Source organism: Urocampus carinirostris, chromosome 9 (assembly GCF_059441175.1).
Source record: "Urocampus carinirostris isolate Australia breed hairy pipefish chromosome 9, RoL_Ucar_1.0, whole genome shotgun sequence".
Lineage (NCBI taxonomy): Eukaryota > Metazoa > Chordata > Actinopteri > Syngnathiformes > Syngnathidae > Urocampus > Urocampus carinirostris.
This window is the reverse complement of record NC_142357.1, coordinates 20,440,745-20,460,593: the sequence shown is the minus strand read 5'-3', so window position 1 is coordinate 20,460,593 and position 19,849 is coordinate 20,440,745.

The following is a 19,849-nucleotide window of genomic DNA, read 5'->3' as shown; positions in this document are numbered from 1 at the left end:
CTTTTGTGATTTTTTTTGCCTCTGTGATTACAAGATTTAATAAAGTCATCATTAGTAATTAAATTCTTTTCAGATGAAGTGTTTTAGGAGTATGTTAGGAGTGACAAGATTGGATAAATTGAGAAATGGAATTGTGAGAGACAGAACTGGAGTAGTAGTGGAACTGCGCAAACGTGTGGATAAGAGAGTACTCGGTTGGTTTGGACTCATGCAGAGGATGGATGAGGAGGGAAAGTTGAAGAGGATCTACAGAGCAGAAGTAAATGGAAAGAGACCAAGAGGAAGGCCGCGATTGACGTGGATGGATGGTGTTATGAGTGCACTGCAGGAAAGAGGTATAAATATAGTGGAAGCTAGAGCTCTTGTTGGTGATTGGAATGAGATGAGAGGTATTGTAAAAGGATAGTGGGATGTTTGGACGCATTCTAAGAGATGGGCAGGGCACCTGTATGATGCGGCAGGGGTAAACCAGTTAAAGCTGTCGGGCCCTTCTGTTGTACAAAAGTGTGTTGTGTCACCCTGACCCGAGTGGCATGGCCGCTCTCTTGAGTCCCGTTTCATCTGGAGGGACAAAAGCAAGACCAACTTGTTTGGGTGTTGGGGCATTTGGGTTTGCCATGGTCCAAAAATGTTTGTGTGTGTTTTTGCTATTTTTTCCCATTTTTATTTTCTTTGTTTTTGTATGTGTTTGTCTTGCTGTCGGTCACCCCTCTTGAGGGATATGACCAAGGTAGATAGATGGATAGATAGATAGTCATCAGTATATCAGTAGTGATTATTAGGAAATGACTTATTTACACTTAAAATATTCAGGGATACAAATGTCACCTACCTGTTGGTGATCATAAATTTTGGACGACAATGCGCATCAAAGCCACCAGTGCAAACTCAAGGAACAAACTCAACTTTGTTTTTGTACAAGCCGTGGCGTTTGTCAAGTGGCAGGCTGAAACAGCCATAAAAATGAACCCATTTACGGCCAAATCTTATATTTATATAAAATCAGTGGCGAAATGTCTAATACAGACAAGTAACCCTTTGTGTCGCAATTCAAACACTAGTTTGCAGACTAAGACAGCGCAGTGCAGCAGCCAATAATAATCTAATCTGCGCTAACATATGCGTGTTTGACAAAAAATATTCTCAAAACAAAACTGTACTGTGCTGACTAAAATTCAGGAGTCCGTACAATAACAACAGAATCATTAATGGGAATTATGTCAAGCACTCCCATCCCTTGCACACATGCCAAAATAATAGAGAGAAAACTTAGCATTGCTAGTACTGCATAAAAATATACATACATGATTGTAATCTTTCTAACAAGAAGTGGCACCTGACTGAATACCTGAGTGTGGCATCAGATGACTAATTATCGGGTATATTTTTCCTATCGTGCTGAAAATTGTGACGTCATATTAGGCTGTTATCAGTCTGATAACTCTTAGCCTGATAAATATTATGTACCCCTCCTTAGTTAGTAACTAGTGTCGGCTTGTATAATGACGTGTGCAAAGAATGGGAGAACTTAAGACACGTGTTCAGCATGTGTACAGGCTATTGTGATTATAAAGGATTCAGAAGTTAAGTATATGTAAATAATCTGCATTTCTATAGAGCTTTTCAAGTCTATTAAGACCTCCCAAAGCGCTTTACAATGTGCTTCGCATTTTTTCCTTTTACACATTAACTAACTGATAGCAGCGTCACCTGCTATCGGGGGCATTACGGATACAGTGTATTGCCCAAGGACACTTCAACATATAACACGGAGGAGCCGGGAATCGAACCTGTGACCTTTTGATCGCAAGACGAGGTCTACCTCCTGAGCCGCCCTAAGATCAGTACAGTTAATTTAACTTTTTTTTTTAATGTTTTGGTTGCACTCCCGCGTTTATGTTAATGTCACTTTAAATAATATTGACCAGTGCGCTACTTGACTAAAATTGACAGATGCAGACTAAGATAACTTGCGGCACAATGTGCTAAGTTTGCGTTACTCCTGTTGTTTCATTGAGTTTCTTCACTTTGACATTAAGAGCACTGGGCAAAAATCACATTGCGCCATCAGCCACAACAAGCCCCTCGCGATTAATGGTCCACACCAGTTCTAAGCCAGGGATGCGCTACCAACTGAGGCAGGGGCGGCAAACCGAGGCCCAGACGGGTACTGAAGCTGTAATAAAAATAAACTGCGTTGTATTGTAAAACGCAATGTTTAAAATGTTGAAAGACAATACTTTCTTGTAGTCCAGAATTTGAAATCCTGTCAAAGGTTTTGCAATCTACTCCCCACTTCCGCTAGGAACTTCACACTTTCCACAAGAGTTCTTTAAAGAAATGATGAATTGTCCTAGAAGCTCACTAATGTTGGAATCGTCCGACAAAATTAAACTGGGGCACGGCCGTGAAACGTCCCACTAATTGCAATCTCGGAGGAGACCACTACACTGTCCCCCATAGAATGCTTAATAATACACACGTCATTTGCATTTCTTCTTTTTATGTGGGTCAACATGTAAACAAAAACAACCGATTGGACGTCACTCGGCGATTCCCAGACCGGTTCACATGCAATCAATCACAATTTTGATAATCGATTGGGTAAGTATGTTTGTACTTTTACTCAATGCAATTGGTTTATTACTACTAGGGCAATACAATCTTTATATAGCAATATTCTTATTCTAAAGATAAGTATTTGACCAAAGTTCCTTGGGCAGCATCTACAAATAATTTGAAAGCAAGATTATGAAAGGATATTGGAAAATAGTGAAAATACAAATAATAGAAACAGATATGTGCTTGAAAATAATGTCTTATTTTGTCATTACAGTTTAACTTAAAGATATTTTTCTATTATTTAGCACCCACAATTGATGAAAAAAATCACTCATTATAAAAACAATATTGGTTTGAATAATAAGCCAAAATACATGAACTATCAAAGAAGAATGCATTTTTTTGAAAAATTGTATGTATTTTACATAATATGAGTCTCACCTAAAGAGAGCTGACCTGGTTGTCCCCCATATTGCTGCTACTGTACACCCAAAAAAACAAAAACAATGTGAAAAGCTGGGCAAAAAAATAAAAAATGAGAACAAAAAATACTGCACTTTGGTCACTATGAGTCTACGTATTTTGTTTTCTTCCTTGTGCTTTTTAGCGCTCGTTTTCGGTTGCACTACACAATAAAGTGACATTTAGTGGTTACATTGTACGCAGTGTCACCAACAAAATACTTAAAATACATGATAGAAATCAAAGTAAATCATTATCAATCAAGATATTTGATTTGGTGCGAACAGAGAAATTGTTGACAAAACCTGATGTTTGCACAAAAAAGCATAAGAAAGGTTAAGTAGTTATCAATAAAACTGAAAACAAAATATGTTGAAGGGTGTACATTTAAAACTAAAGCTAGTATTCACATTTTGGATAGCTTCACCCCCATTTCAAAACAAAGGCTCTATTCTGTCAAAAAAGAAAGAAAAGTATTCAACATAAAAAATGCATATTATTTCCTATTAATATCCCTTTTACTCAATTTGTGCACTTTGTGATAATTACCTAAAATATTTAACAATAATGAACTAAAACTGTTTGGTAGAATCAGATTTAGTCAACGATTTATGATCATTCGAAAAACCTGTCTACACAGGAAGCTCTGAGCCTGAGTGGCTTCCTAAAGTAGCAGCATGGAACCCACTCCTGCGTCAACGCCTGACTCAATTTATCGAGGCATCCCATATAATCAACTAATTTCATTGTTTATTCAGGGTTTGGCCTTTATTATTATTTTGTTTTTTTCATGAAAACAATAATGATTGATTAGCAAATGTGGCAGGTCATCATGCAAATATAACATTAAAAATATATGAAATGGGTATATTTTTTCAGTGTTCTTTCTCATTTAACTCTTACATTTTCTGTGTCTTCTTTTTCAAAATTACATAATTTTCACTTTATTTCATGATTATTATTAATACAATTAGTATGTAACATATTTTTTTGTGCAGAGTGTCTGCAGCATGGTCATTATTCTTCCTCTATTTTGCTCTCTAGTCGTAAAATCTTCCAACGTGCTATCTAAAAACATAGTTGCTAAAAGTGCTAAAAGGCATTGTTGGTAAATGTTGTATTCTTTCTGTATATAAACGCTCGCCAAAAATGATCACTCATACTTACAGGTGTATCCTTGGTGCATTGCGTCGGCTGAGAGAAACAGAACAAAATGAGCAAATCGAATGATATACTCACTTTCCAGCCTTAAAGACAGAACATGGTACAGTGATTGATAGGCTTTTGTTTGTTTGTTGGTTGTTTTGTTGCGATCGGCCGTTCATGTTGCTGTTCCTTGATATCCACACCTTTTAGGACGGATCCGCTTTTGTAACTTACAATAAATAACAGAAAGAAGGGCTCAGGGGAGGGCAAGAATGGGTTGGACTTACTTATCTGAAGGCCTTTTTCCTTGTCCTCCTTGAATGTTCAAAAGCCATTGATTTATTATCTACTTATCTGAGTGTCTGGTTGGATCCCTCAACGACTAGGGTCATAGGGGCACCATTTCCTGTGGTGTGTCTTGGGTAAGTACAGCCTGGTGGCGCCGACCCCTGTCCATGTCTAGATATGTTTCCTTCCACCCTCGAACCGGGGACCAATCACGTTTTAGGCAGAGGTGCTAATTACTGTGTTTACCAAAGTTTAAACTTATGGGCGTTCCTTCCACTACTGGTAGCAAAGGGGTATTGCACTCGTGGCTTGGATTGATTCAAGGAGAGAATATTTTTTGTTCGATTACCGAGCAAGAAATAGTGATCAAAAAAGCCATTCCTAGCTCACAAGTCATAGGTCCCTGACCCCTGACCTAGGGACGGTGAGAGGTATTTTAAATAATTATTATCTGGACAAGACAAACTGGGATTAAATTGTGCTAACCCCTAATCTGTTTTCATACTAAAATGTACACTGTCGCAGGTTTTTCACACGCACTTGTCGAAAATGATTAGGCCATGTTTTGGTGCGTTAGCTGTCGCCGATGATGACGGATTGTTTGCCGTCCGACATGCGGTCGGTCGCGGGCTAAAAATGTCATTGACAGTGGCGTCGGCCTTTTCAGAAGCCAGCAAACAGGCCGACCGGCGCAAAGACTAAATCGACAGCTTCTAATTAGAGCGCTAAACATTGCTGAAGTAGCAAAGTGCGACATGGCACCAGCGCTGGCTGGCACGCCGCGGCCAGACTGCGGCGCCGGTCCGTGACGAAAGCGTTTGCGCCTTTTTGGCTTCCTCCAAATAAGACGAACGGATCTTCCTGACAGCTCCGGATCGCTTTCATGTGTTGAAAGACTTTGTGCACGCTCCTACAGCGCACACGCACAGCTTCCTCACACATGTTAGCGAAGAAAGAGGCCACTGATCATGTGTGAAGTGTTACAGTTTTTGTGGATGTATGTACTGTATGTCCATGTTGCTGTTGTACTACTGGAAAGGGGCACCAGCAGAATATATAGGTAATAATTTCGAAGAAAATATTTTATAAAAAATAAATAGCTCTTATGAGCATTGTGAGTGACTATCACATTACAAAGTAACGTTCCTGAAATACAATTATTATTCCCAGTAACGAGTACTGTAACGCATCATTGGTGAAATTTTGTAACTCCACTGTCATTACCAGATGGTATGTTACGGCATTAGTACACTAATCCTTTAATGTAAATCACATATCACTATGTATTCAGACTTTTTAAGACCACTGCATCACTCATATTGTCACAACCCACAATCCGTGTGGGCATGTTTATATTTACATGAAAAACACAATTGGATACAGTAATGGTGGCAACCTCTCATACACAGAGTACGAGGTCGTTACATTTCTCCTCATGTAGATATTCTCCCTACCGAATATACTCGCATCCAAGCCAAATTTACATCTATAAAATACATAAATCAGCAGGAAGCTTTTTTACTTGGATTTGTTTTTGTGTCACCAGTAGGTAGGCAGACTTTGGGAAGGGGGTGTGGCTTGGACAGGAACAACACACAAACGGAAAAAGCAAGCGTAAGCACAGAATGTCAGGTAAACGTGCACTGAATTTTGATTATTTTATCTGTAAAATTGTTTTTGCAATGCACAATACCTGGAGAAAAAGATTAACATGTCTTGGACATTATCCAGAAATGTGGACAGAGAAATTCAAGGGGTTTGAAGCCGAGAGACAAATTGGATATGGAGTTTTTCTGCTAAATGTTTGCCAGCTCTCAAGATTACACAAGCAGAGAAATATGACTTCACTAAGACTTCACTGCCACCACCGTTAGCTGTACACATTTTATTCTATATTTATTATTAGGTGTTTAATAGCATATTTTCGGGGTCGATTGTTATGCGAGCATAAATAGTAATTTGTAACTAGATACTTACTTTTGGAGTAACACGCTAGTTTTTGGTGTCAGTAACCTAAAGGGGTGACTTAATCATTTTTTAAATTAAGTAACTAGTAACTGTAACTAATCATAACTTGTGACTTTTTTAAATTTCAACAACACGCCCAACACTGGTTTTGACCTACTGGACATGGGCACTGGCAGAAAATGTTCGTCTGCATTTAGTTAAAAAAACTATTAAAATAAATAAAAAAATATATATAATAAAAAAAAAATCTAAGGAGACTCAAACTGATCAGAAAGCACCATTTTTTTCATTTTTTGCCCAGCCTTTTGCCAGTTTTTTTTTTTTTTTTTTTCGGGTAACCATAGCAGCAAGAGGGTGAACACATATGTCATATCCCTGTAGGTGAGGTAATACACACTATGCCTCTATGTGCAGCCCTAGCGGATAATTTATCATTTATTTCCAAATGATATATTTTTTTCATAATTATTTTAATTTTTATTTATTTTATGTATGAAATTGATATTTTTCAAAAGTGAAATGTTTTTTTAACAATACATTATAGTGGAAATCATAATTTGGCCCAACCTCAGCCAGACCTTAGCTCCACTGGCCCCCAAATAACTTGAGGTTGAGACCCTTGGTCTTGGACATCACATCTGAACTAAGTGAACTCAAATCAACAAAAACGCTTCAGTGTGGAATGTGTGGCGTGCAGACCAAAATATACCTATTGGCTTTTTGGGGTTATTTTGGAAAATGATGGCCATTTAGAATTAAAGTTATGTTAAATGATATGTGAATTACTTTTGTCTTTCTCTCTTAACAAGACAATATCTTTGATGTTGGTGAAAAAGAATAATTTGAAATTCAAATTTTTACTGTAGGAGTGCATCTGTTTATCCACCACTCATAGTATACATTTGTAAAGAAGCAATACATAAGCCACAGACGGCAACAATGTAACATTTTATATTTCCAAATAAATGCAGTTAATACATTTTTAATAGTTTTAATATCATACCGTAACTTTTCTTTCGAAATAGTGCCTTTAATGTGGCTGTGACACAGCAGCAACAGAAATGTAACACAACACTAACCGGGTACCGAATAAAACCAGGTCGAGATGTATTGCTTTAGTTAGACCACTCTTGTGGTCTATTAATTTCTGTTGGTTTCTGTTTGTTAACAGGCATGTCTTTGGCCACCTATAATGTCTTCTCAAAAGCCTTGCATGTCAATTAGGACAAGTTGTGCTTGACTGTCTCCAATTTCCCTACCACATGATAAATAATGTTTAGTCTTTTAGGAATGAAGAATGGATAGCTTTTAATTCATACCCTATCTATCTACCCTGGTCATATGCCACGAGAGGGGTGACTGACGGCAAGACAAACATACGCAAAAATAAAGAAAAGAAAAAAAGGAAAAAAGTAGCAAAAAACACACACAATTTTTTTAGGGACCATGGCCAACCCAAATACCCAAATGAGTTTAGCACCTCGGCACCCAAGTTGGTCATGCTTTCGTCCCTCCAGACGAAACGGGACACAAGAAAGTGGCCAGGTGTGAGAATCATCCCACTGTGGTCCGCTGCATGTCGTAAGAGGTGACTAAAGTTGAGGGAGCGAGAGGACCCCAATTTCTACTCCCTAAGAGACAGCAGGGCGAAAAAAGGTGGGCGGGAAACCAAAAGGTCACACAAACCCCAGTTATAGGGTCACTAAATGTGAGAGGATGTGGAAATAAAGCGACTGAGTGGAAGAAAGAGGAGATCGGAAGGATGATGGCTAAAAAGAAGGTTGATATACAGTATACCACAAAACACTATTCATTATCTTAGTTTATTGGCCCAGCCTTTCACAAAGTTTTGGGGGAGACAGGTAGAAGCAACATGGCAGCAGTTCCCTCTCGGTAAGCCTCATGGTATGAAGAATAAATACGGACCGACAAATATTTTTTTAAAGCGCGTTTGTAGAATAGTATAAGTAATAAAAAAAAAAAAAAAAACACAAATTGGCCTTGAATAACTCAATGTCCCTTTAAGCTGCATGGTTCCAAACCAAAGATAAAAGTGGCAACTTATAGTGAGGAAATAAGACATTTTTTTCCTAATTTATGCCAGAAATCATAAACACATAACAAAAGTTGTTTATTAAACTTCTGAAAAATACTCTTTGAAAATGACATTTGTTTTCCTTCCCAAAAGAACTTGCCCGTTAAATGAGGTTCACCACTTTGACTGGCTGGTGGGATTTTCCTTCCTGTTTTGGGTTTGGACCCCTCTACCGTCTTGCAGCATGTTCTGAATAAAATACTTTGATTTGGATCCAGCTGAAGCACACAAAAATTGACATCTTTACAACACAAATGTCAAAATACAAGTTACAAGTGTCATGTCGGCCCACAACAATGATCTTACCGGAGGCACATTGTTTCCGAGGAAGGAAAAAGTGGCTGAATTTTAGGTGTTCCCAGGGCAGGGGCAGCCACTTGCAGTCACTGTCAACATCAAGGGGACACTTCTGTCGTTTCAGGCAGGAAAAAAACCCCAGAAACAATTCAAATTGAAGCTCAATGAGCACAAATTGCTTCCACGTTGTTGCTATTTTGACCATAGTGTTGCGATGATGCTGAAATCATATTTCAAGCTATAATCAACCATCAAAGACATTTTCAACAAGGAGGGGATTTCATTTTTACTCCACTCAAGTTTAATTTCCATCAGAGGCATCGTCTGTGTCGTGTTCATCTTAATATACCGAGACAGTATTTTTCCCCCCATTAGAATTGACTTAATGTCTTTTGTGTTTTGTTTGAATTGAAATAAAGTAAAATATTTTTGATGTATTTTAAAAGTCAGCACTTCAAAATTTGACCTCCCTAGAATGATTCATGCTTTCTTTCCATCACGTTTACATGTAAAAACTTTGAAATACTATACAATTCAAGACTGACTACTAACTGGTTATAAGCCGCATCCTCAAATTTAAGAACAAGCCTCACCAGATTTTAAGCCTCAGGCTTAAACAGACATAAAAATGAACTAATTCACGTCCATCTCTTACATCATGAGCTTGGGGCACACTTGAATTTGGTGTTGACGCCTTTGGTTGCAGAACATCAACAGCGCTGTAACACCGCAAACCTCACACCGTTTTCAGAAGTGTCGTTTTTTTTTTTTTCGCTCTGAGTTGTTTTGGGATAATGTGTCCATTCAAAATGGCAATTCCAAAGACGAGCATGTATTTACTGCTGTGCCGAAGGAAAACGTGAATGAGAAGCTGTGTAGCAATTCAAAGGTATTAACTGGGGACTTGATTTGTGGGTGCACACGTGAAATATTATGAGTACATTGTAAATGTTGAATTAAACTACTGTCAAATGTCCTGTTGTACTCCTGTTATATATTAAATGAATGATGTTGGCAAAAAAATGGTGTTAACCTCATGAAAAAATTGCATTACTGACAATATTTGTTTTTAAAATGAAAACACTAAAAACTGTTACATTTTGAAAATAATAGTTGCACTTAACTAGTCTTATTTTTTAAATCACTATTCAATTAATATTGATACCAGATAATGAGGTTGTCAAAACAATCACTATTTAGCGAATAATTATTTTTTTTGTGTGGCCTTCTTACAGATTTCTTTATCGACATCGGAAGAATTCGTATGAAAGATTAACGAAATAATACTGGATTTTAAAATGATATCATATGCGATTATTACCTTACAGTACATCAGTATGGCCGCTATTGCATACAAAGTATGTGAGTAGATAAAGTCATTATCGCACGTCAACAGTTAAATTATGGAATTATGAATGATAATAATTCTGATACTAAAAATTAATTAAAAAAATCGAATAACAAAAATGGTCTTCCTACCTCCCATGGATAGAACACAACATAGTGTTATTTTCGCAAGAAGTTAATTATGGACAAATTTCTTTGGAAGGCCTTTATAAATGTTTCCAGACCTTATTGTGGTGTTATGTATTTAGTGTCCATGTGTTGTGGAAAAGAGCTGCTCGCTGTTTTTCTCAGTGCCACCAAAACAATTACAAACCCCAGTGTTTAAAATGTAGCATACATATAGCAACTTGTAGATAAAAATTTATGGTAATTGCAATTTTTCGTATTTAAGATATGGTATTACTTTTAATCCACTGTTTTCATCTGATTGCCCGTTCTTAGACCTAAAATGACATAAATCTATTTGGGCAGAAGTTGCCAGGTCCAAAAGCGCACGGCACTTTGCTAGAGGCTGGGTGTTTTCTCCATATTGGAGGATTTAAGCCCACAATTGTTTAGCGCAGATTCCATTCAATGTTGACGCCTCAAAATCCCATGTGGCCTCATGTTTCAGTCTGATTCATAAATAAAAAAGTGACAGCGAGGCATTTGTTTATGTTGGCCGCCAACGTGAGTTCAGCCCGGGGTCAGGCATCGATGGAGTTTTAGAAATTGTAGTATCGGCTGCACTATCTTAGGTACTTATCACTGCGCCGCTGGTGTAGAGGTATCATGCAAGATTCCCGGGCGGCGCACACTTTACCTTTATTCTTATAGGGCAGCATGAGCTCAGGAGGTAGAGAGCTCGTCTTTGGATCAAGCGGTCGCAGGTTCAATTCCCGGTTCCTCCATGTCCAAGTGTCCTTGGGCAAGACACTGACTCCCTAATGCCGCCAATAAGCAGTTAGGCGCCTTGCATGACTGACTCCCTATTGGTGTGTGAGTGTGTGTGTGAATGGGTAAGCGTTAAGCACATTGTAAAGCGTTTTGGGAGGCCTTCATTGACTTGAAAAGCACTATATAACTGCAGACCATTTACCATTTGCGGTTTTTGTTCAAGGTGGTCTTGCCATAGTTTCTTATACCATGACTCACCTTAACACTAACATCAACACCACAAACAGATAAGATTAAGTGGTCTGACAGAGTCTGTGGGACCAAATAGCATCTTCTTTAATGTATTTTAAGATATTATGCAATTACAGTTACAGTAATGAGATGAGTTACGGACTGGTGGGTTACAGGTTCAACATTAAGTAACTGTCCAATAAAAAGTAGGGCCTGTAAAGCACTGCTTTTCTCCTCAAACACAACCTTAACCCTAGCTCACATGATCTGAAATTACTGTCGAATTGCTACAAGATCTTTACCCCAGATTTAAAAGCCTCACTTTATTTTTACAAATCCGTATTAGATATTATATGATTACAACTTGATGCCCTACTTATGCTGAAGGCTTGATGCAGAAAAAGACGTTATAAAACCTCGTAAAGTATGTAAAGTCGTAAAGTTTATTTCATCCCAAAGAAACCCAATGATCATATTAAATCACAAGGTACGCAGCCGAAATTATGGCAATCCAACACCTACTTGCCATATTTGCCGCTGGTTGCGAAGCAACCCAACAGAGGAAGCTCATTGCATCTCTGCTTTTTAGTATGCAGTTAAGCAACATGTGTTAACCACTCTAAGCACTTATTTTACTGATACAAAGATGATAAGAAGGATGGAAGACTAGTGAGATTACTTTAGTTTACTGAACAATAAGTGAGATATTATTATCACAATTAGCCTTATAGAATAGTATTGAAGGTTTGATGCTTTAGGAATTGCATTGTGAAGGGGAACGAATGACGCTTGTCCAAGTCAATGACAAAACTGATCGTCTTTTCTAGGTGAACCACAACAGGATAAAGATATTGCCTCTTACTACCAACTAAGTACTAGTACTAGTAAAATAGCTCAAACAATAGCAGCTATTGGTCCATATCATTGACACAACTGTCAAGTCAAGTCATTTTTATTTGTATAGCCCTAAATCACGAAGAGTCTCAAAGGGCTTCACAGATTACACTATATTACACAGACTATTTTTCAGCCGACGAGAAGAGTAGGTTATTCATATGCTATGGAGTAGAAGTGAGTTTTAAGCTTAGATTTAAACATTTCCACTGAGGTTGCAGATCGGATCTCAGGGGGAAGAGCATTCCACAGCACCGGTGCCCGGATGGAGAACGCTCTCGAACCAGCAGAACACTTCTTTGCTCTTGGGATCAACAGAAGACCGGCACTCTCAGATCGTAGGCTTCGGACCGGGACATAGGGGCAAATCCGATCTGAAAGATAAGAGGGAGCAAGTCCATGTATGATTTTGTATAATACTAAGAGAACCTTGAAATCACATCTAAGGCTAACTGGGAGCCAATGCAGGTTAGCCAAAATCGGTGTTATGTGATCGTACTTTTTTGTCCTAGTTTTAAGCCTCGCTGCGGCATTTTTTACCAGCTGAAGAGACTTGATTCTAGACTTCGGGAGACCATAGAGTAGTGCATTACAGTAATAGAGACGGGACGGGCAACCAACCAGCAGATTCTAAATTTTTCTCACTTTTTTTTTTTACAAAATCTAAAAGTAAAATCATGTAACAAAAACACTAAACATAAAATTTATCAAAAGTCTGGTTTCTGCGATTAGAACACATTTTTCTAACATAGTTTAGGTGAAAAATCACCTTTACTGGTCTTACAGACTGACTGATGGCTTAAGATAGACATTATTAAACGACCTAGCCGCAAAGAATCTCCAACAAAAGCATCATAACGGACGTGTTACTTGCTTGCACGTCTCAGGGATGTCCACTTATTGGGGGAGATAACAATGAAATTGTTCCTGCGCATGTTGGCGAGCGAGTGACATCAGCAAGGACCAAATCAAACAGGCAGGACGAGCAATTCTTGTTTTTCTAACCTTCTTTGCCGGCAATGATAATCATTTGTTGGAAGGCGTAAAGTCTGAATAAAAGGGGGAAAACCGCGAGAGAAGAAAACAGGTCTGAATATCCATTGTTGGGAAAAGTAGAGAAATACTATCTTGGACAACAGCCACCGTGGCTGCGGACCATACAAAACGATTAGGAGGCTATCAAGTGGCATGATTTAAATATTCGTCATGCTAGCACAAAAGATGAACCTGATGCAGGATAATTGTGAGTGGAGTACATTGAAGTGAGTTTTATGTTCCACCTGTGCATTGGAAGGCATTACCAATATTGCTGTTTTTCCCCCTTCCCTGAGCACAATGTTTGATCTCGTATATTTTTTTGTATACAAGAACAGAGGCATTTAATACATGCTTTAGTTTAACTCAAGTATCTTTGAATTTAATTGTCCGCATTGTTAATGATAACAACGTAGTGAATAATTGTATGTAACAAGATTGGACATTCACTTTAGGGTAATCACCTAATACAGACTTAAAGGAGTAAATAAAACACAAGACTGACAGGATAAATATTAAAAAATATTTACAACATAGGGCTTACAGATGGCCCAAAGGTGTAATCGTAGCGCAATGAAAAATAGTGCATGATAACTATCGTGAGAATTAATATGTATCACATTTAGCAACAACACATATTTCCAAATAAGTCGCAATATATGGATATTTTCACAATTTTGAACACTTGTAAAGGTGGTGACTGTTTCTGATGTTGTTAGTCCTTGTTTTAAGGGAATTCTGGTGCCTACTATAGGGTAAAAGGTCCAATAGGTGGTGGCTACGGCGAGTCATTTTAAATATCATGGCTCTGCTGTTGTAATGTAAGACAGCAATGACCTACAGACTGGGCAGAGTGCAGCCAATGAGTTTATCAGCTGTGTTGTGCCTTGATCAAGTATAGTTCTGTTATACAACATTCAATAAGGGTTCTGGATATTTTGAGTGATGGAATTGTTGGAAGGGCTTCAATGAAATGTAATTTAAACTAGCAGTAATCTCATCTCTCATCTCATCTCATTTGCCGTACCGCTTATCCTCATTAGGGTCGCGGGGGGGCTGGAGCCCATCCCAGCCATCTTTGGGCAGTGGGAAGGGGACACCCTGAACTGGTTGCCAGCCAATCGCAGGGCACACGGGGACAGACAACTCATTCGCTCATTCACACCTAGGGACAATTTGGACCGGCCAATTTACCTGAAATGCATGTTTTTGGAATGTGGGAGGAAACCGAAGTGCCCGGAGGAAACCCACGCAAGCACGGGGAGAACATACAAACTCCGCACAGAAAGTATGGCGCTGGATTTGAACCCACGACAGGTTCCCATGACATGAACTGTGCCGCACATGCGCTAACCACTGCGCCGCCTTAGCAGTAATCTACACTTGATAAAAGATGTTTCTCTGAAACGGGTGCCTTGTTTCGGAATGATTGTGATGTTTATGTGGCGTGCAGACGATAACACATGCGTTAGGATGCTTTTGTTGGCAATTTTTTTGGGCTATGTCGTTAATTAAGGGTTCTCTTAAGCTATCAGTCAGTCTTTGAGAGCAGTTAGAGATGTTTTTTCACCTAAAGCAAGTTAGAAGAATTTGTTCCAATAGCAAAAGCCAGATATTTCAAGCATTACCTTTAAAATCTTGGAAAAATGGGAACAATCATTCCCTTTGAACTAAAACTTCAATTACCGGTTCTCCTATCTAAGCTCTGGAGGTTATCTGAGAGCATGTCTGAGAGCTTGCAGGTCAGAGACGTCGGCTTCTCCTGAATCTTTCCATGCGATCCAATCCAGTGTTTTTCGGATATGTTATGAAGACCCTCCAAGAGCCACACCTGGTTCGAGTTTCGCCTGTGCAATATGCTTTCTTTGGACGCAGCATCTTCCTCTTCTTTGGTTTCACCGTTGCTAGATCTCATGTGCACACCGATATTCTGGGTGGGGGTTGTGGAAGAAGGTGGATTGGCTTGAGGAAAGGGGATGTGGCGAGGTGAAGTTCCAGTCCATTTGGAAATTAGATTTATTGGAAATTGGCAGCAGGTTGAGGTCTTTGAAAAAGAAATCCAGCGGCTGGGAAGGAAAAGGAAAGAAGTAGAGCCTATAAAGAAGCAATTATGGGACCTATTAATTCTTTTGTTGTACCCTTCACTTAAACAAGTCAGTTTTGGAGGACTTTCAAATATTTTTATGAGGCTTCTTCAAACGAATCACTCGTTCGCTGTGCGTCTTTAGCGGACGGCGTAAGCGAAAGTGTCGTCCGCTATCACTGGCTGCGTTGAGTTTTACTGCTCAGCAAACATGGTCGGCTTCTAGGCCCGCCATAAATCCCTTAGCTGACTTTTATTTTGGGCGAGGGCACCTAAAAAGAAGCGAAAAGGGTTTATTTGTCCTCAGAAACGTTCCTCTGACCTAGATGGGATAGAGCGCTCCTTTCCCGGTGGTGGACATGGTCAACGTCACTAATAAAAAGCTGGATGTGATGATGACGGGGTTGACCTTACTTGACATCCAAAATTCTGGGAACTTTTTTAACAGAGAGGAACTAGAGTTTTTAAAAAAATACTTTGCAAAGCTGCAGATTTGTAACATGTTTTATATAACTAATTGGGACTTGAGGCCTTGTTCCCAATTTGAAGGTTTCCTTTACTGGAATTAATGCTGCATTTTGCGTCACATGTTGAGAAAGATTTAGTTCTTGACTTATCGAAGGCTTTTTTAGCACTCTTATGTGTTTTGGGTCTTGCTCATGAGTGCGAAGCAGGTCTCATGATTGTATCTTAAGAAATGTCCACCTGGTAGGTCAAAATAATCCCAAAACTGTTGTCAAATTTTGCAAAGGGTTCTTTTACTTAACACAGTGTTTAAGTTCAACCACACATTATTCAACCACCCCTTTAAAAAACCTCAGCATTGTCTCATCTGTCATTCAGTCACTCTGGAAGCTCTGCGGCTTGTCAATGTGCATTTTAGCAAATTCCTGTCTCATTGCTCCCCTGACATTTACAGTAACCACTGTGGGTTTGGTGTTGTATGACGGAAATGGCAGACAATTTGTGTACAAATTTATACAACATTTGTCAAAGACACTAGGAAAGATGGGCAAACCTGTTAACGCTCCGTGTTGAAAAACAAATATGTGCCTGTAGTATTTCACCACTCACTGAAATAAGTCATCTTTGTACGTTCCTCGTTGTAGTCCATTCTTTTGACCACCTAATTTCCTTTTACGGATAAACAGACTGTTAAAACTATTCCCAATAGGGCCTTTTGATCGACACCTCTCTCGGCCAATAGCAGGCTTTTTTCCCCATGGTCCACAGACTACATTAGCCACTAAGGGCCTGTACTGATAAAACCGAGATCCCTTTTTTCTAGCTTTGAAAAATTCATGGCAAAGCCTGTGAATACTTATGTAAATGTGATTTCTTAGTTTTCTATTTTTTTTTAATAAATTCAAAAAAGTTAAAAAAAAAAATGTCATAATGGAGTATTTTGTGTAGAATTTTGAGATAAGAGATTAAATTAATACAATTTGGAATGAGGCATTGGGTTGTCACACTTTCTTTGAGGTACCAGGGGCGAATGTTAATTTCATTTTGGAGTTCACACGTCATTGTAACATGTGAAACCCACAACAAAAAGAACATTTGTCTCTGATACCGTGGCTAAAATAAGCACTGGCTTTTTTACAAGTCATCCATAACACTGTTAGTCTAGTGCTCTGACAACTAGGCTGAACTTGGACCTGTTAAGACTTTATGCAGTACAACAGAAAGTTTATGTTCCATGTTTTTTTCCCTTTAAGAACCCAGAGAGTATAAATTGGTTATTTATTTGATAAAAAGTGTTATTATTCAATTTCTGACTTTTTTTTGTGAATAATTTAGAGATGGATTTTTGGTTATTATCTATTTCATTAATTTCATTAATCATTTCAATTAATAACGTTATTATTTATTTTCTGACTTATGTTCTTTGAATGGAGGGAGACCAAAAGAAAGGCTGCGATTGACGTGGATGGATGGTGTTAAGAGAGTACTGCAGGAAAGAGGTACCAATGTAGTGGAAGCTAAAGCTCTTGTTGGTGATAGGAATGAGTGGAGAGGTGTTGTAAAAGGATAGCGGAATGTTTGGACGTGTTCTAAGGGAAGGGTCTGTAGGATACGGCAGGCGTACTTTTGTGTATGTGCTTGTCTTGCTGTCGGTCACCCCTCTTGAGGGATATGACCCGGGTAGACAGATAGCTAGAGAGAGAGAGAGAGAGAGAGAGAGACATAGATAGATAGATAGATAGATAGATAGATAGATAGATAGATAGATAGATAGATAGATAGATAGATAGATAGATAGATAGATAGATAGATAGATAGATAGATAGATAGATAGATAGATAGATAGATTGATGGATCGATAGATGGATAGATTGATGGATCGATAGATGGATGTTCTATGAAGAATCTGAAAGAGATATTTGATTGTGGCTTTCTGGAAAACAATACATTTTATTTTTTTACATTCGTGCAATTGTCACCCTTTTTTTCCTGTTACAAACTAACCCCGGCCCCTCGGAGCAAGACAAGTTTAAGTGGCTCTCACAGGAAAGCGTTTGGGGACCCCTGCCTTAACACTTTAACACCCCAATCAACTGTTTGCACTCTTGAGCATTCAAGGAAATGTATACACCCTAGAAACAGTCGGTATATTTTAATAACCCAATTTGTGGGTTGTCTGTGTGAGTCAAATGTCTAGGTTATTCTGATTATATACATATATACATAAGTATATATCAGAATGCTCCTGCACTTGGGGATCCTCTCATGACTGAGTGAAAAAGTCATTTGAGCTGCCCCCAAACCGCATTCTCAAGCTGAGAGGGGCTACGCCTTCTCTCCGCCTTCAGTCTTGTTAAAAGACATGTAACAGTCGGAGGTCAACCGCCAGGCCAGTCCGCAAAGACGCAGTCCGTTCCATGAAAATACCTTGGCCGGCACCCGGTCCACCGACATGATTTAAAAGCGCTTTCCCGCAAAAGCCGAAACGTTGGCGCCGGGCACGGAAGGAAGTCTGCGCTCCCGTTTGCTCCATGGGATCAAATGCATAACCCCTCAAAAGAAAAAAAAAAAAAAGAAAAAAAAAAAGACATCAGTCCCTTGATGAAGTGTTGAGATGTTTCCTTTATGGGGAATTGATGATTTCAATTCGGGGGGGGCAACACTTTCCCAGGTAAAAAAAAAACGTCTCACCATAAGTGAATGGAGCTTTGGTCAAGAAGGGTTTGATTCTTTTTTTTGAGAGGATTGTGCCGGAGAGCCTCTTTTTTATTTGCCAACCTGGTCAGTGGTTTTGAGGCACTTCCCCAGAAATTTAATGTGCTTGCGGTTGTGCTCCTCCATTACTCTCTTTTTTCTTGCTCTTTTTTGTAAGTGTGTGAAGTTTTAAGGCCTGGAAGAAGCAGGTCATTATAGAGTAGCCTAGAAGGCCTGACTTTTCCTGGCACACAATGGCAGGAAGTGCCGCCGCACTATTGATACAAGCTGGAATGGTGGCAAAAAACCTTGCAGGAAACAAGATTCGAATTAGGGCTGCAACTAACGATGATTTTTACAGTCCCCTAATCACCAACTTTTGAAACAATTAGTTAAATAATAAGGTGATTAAATTCTTAAATTTAGCATGACATCTATTTAATTATGTAGCAAATGATAACAAAAACCAGAACAATGATACAATAAGAAGATGCATCTTTTATTCAACACACAGCAGGTTTGTACACAAATTAAACAAAAATGCTAAAACCTATTGGTGCAGTGCTCGGTCAGTAGAGACATAAATAAAACAGGCCCATTAGCAGTAGTACAATAAGTAAACAAATATTATGTGCATTTTGTGATGTAGATTCATTAGGTACTCTGCAAAGTCTATAACAAAAGTACTTAATAAATTTAAACCGTTTGAAAACAGTTTTAAAACATTTGTTTTTCGGACTGTGTGTATTTGTTTTCATATATTTTGGTCAAGAACAGGTTAGCATAACACTCAAGCTCTCTTTTATAGCAATATATATGCTTATTGAATGTACAATGCATGTCTTTAAAACATTGCCTAAATCTTACTGAGGCAAGTCAGACTCCGTTTTGTTTGGCTGTCCTACTGTTCTCTTTAAATATTTGTCCTGAATGATACTGCCATGATACAGAAAGCCTGCTTTGCAAACCTTTTGCAAGTAGTCTTCTTTTTCACCATATTTAAGCTAACATGATTCCAAACTTTAGAAATGTTGGTATGCCGTCATTTCTGTTTGTTACAGCCTGAGACAGAGACACTATTGTGTATGAGAGACTCTCAGCAGAGTTTATATTTATGAAGAGATGCTCACTTTGTTGAAAAAAACATGACTGGTGACAATGGTAAACAATTGTTGACGATTAATTTTTTCGATATCGATTAATTGTTCCAGCCCTTAGTTGAATAACTTGTCAGAACCGGAAAAGATGGTAGGCCCAAACGCGTAACGTTTCACACAAAAGTTCATTGGGATATCGAGAAGGTCAGGGGCAATGAAACAAACACCAGCGATCCGTTGATCGCTGGACAGGAGGAGCGAGCAGCTCACGGGATCTGAGCGTAATCGGAATGCAGAAGTAATTCCCCG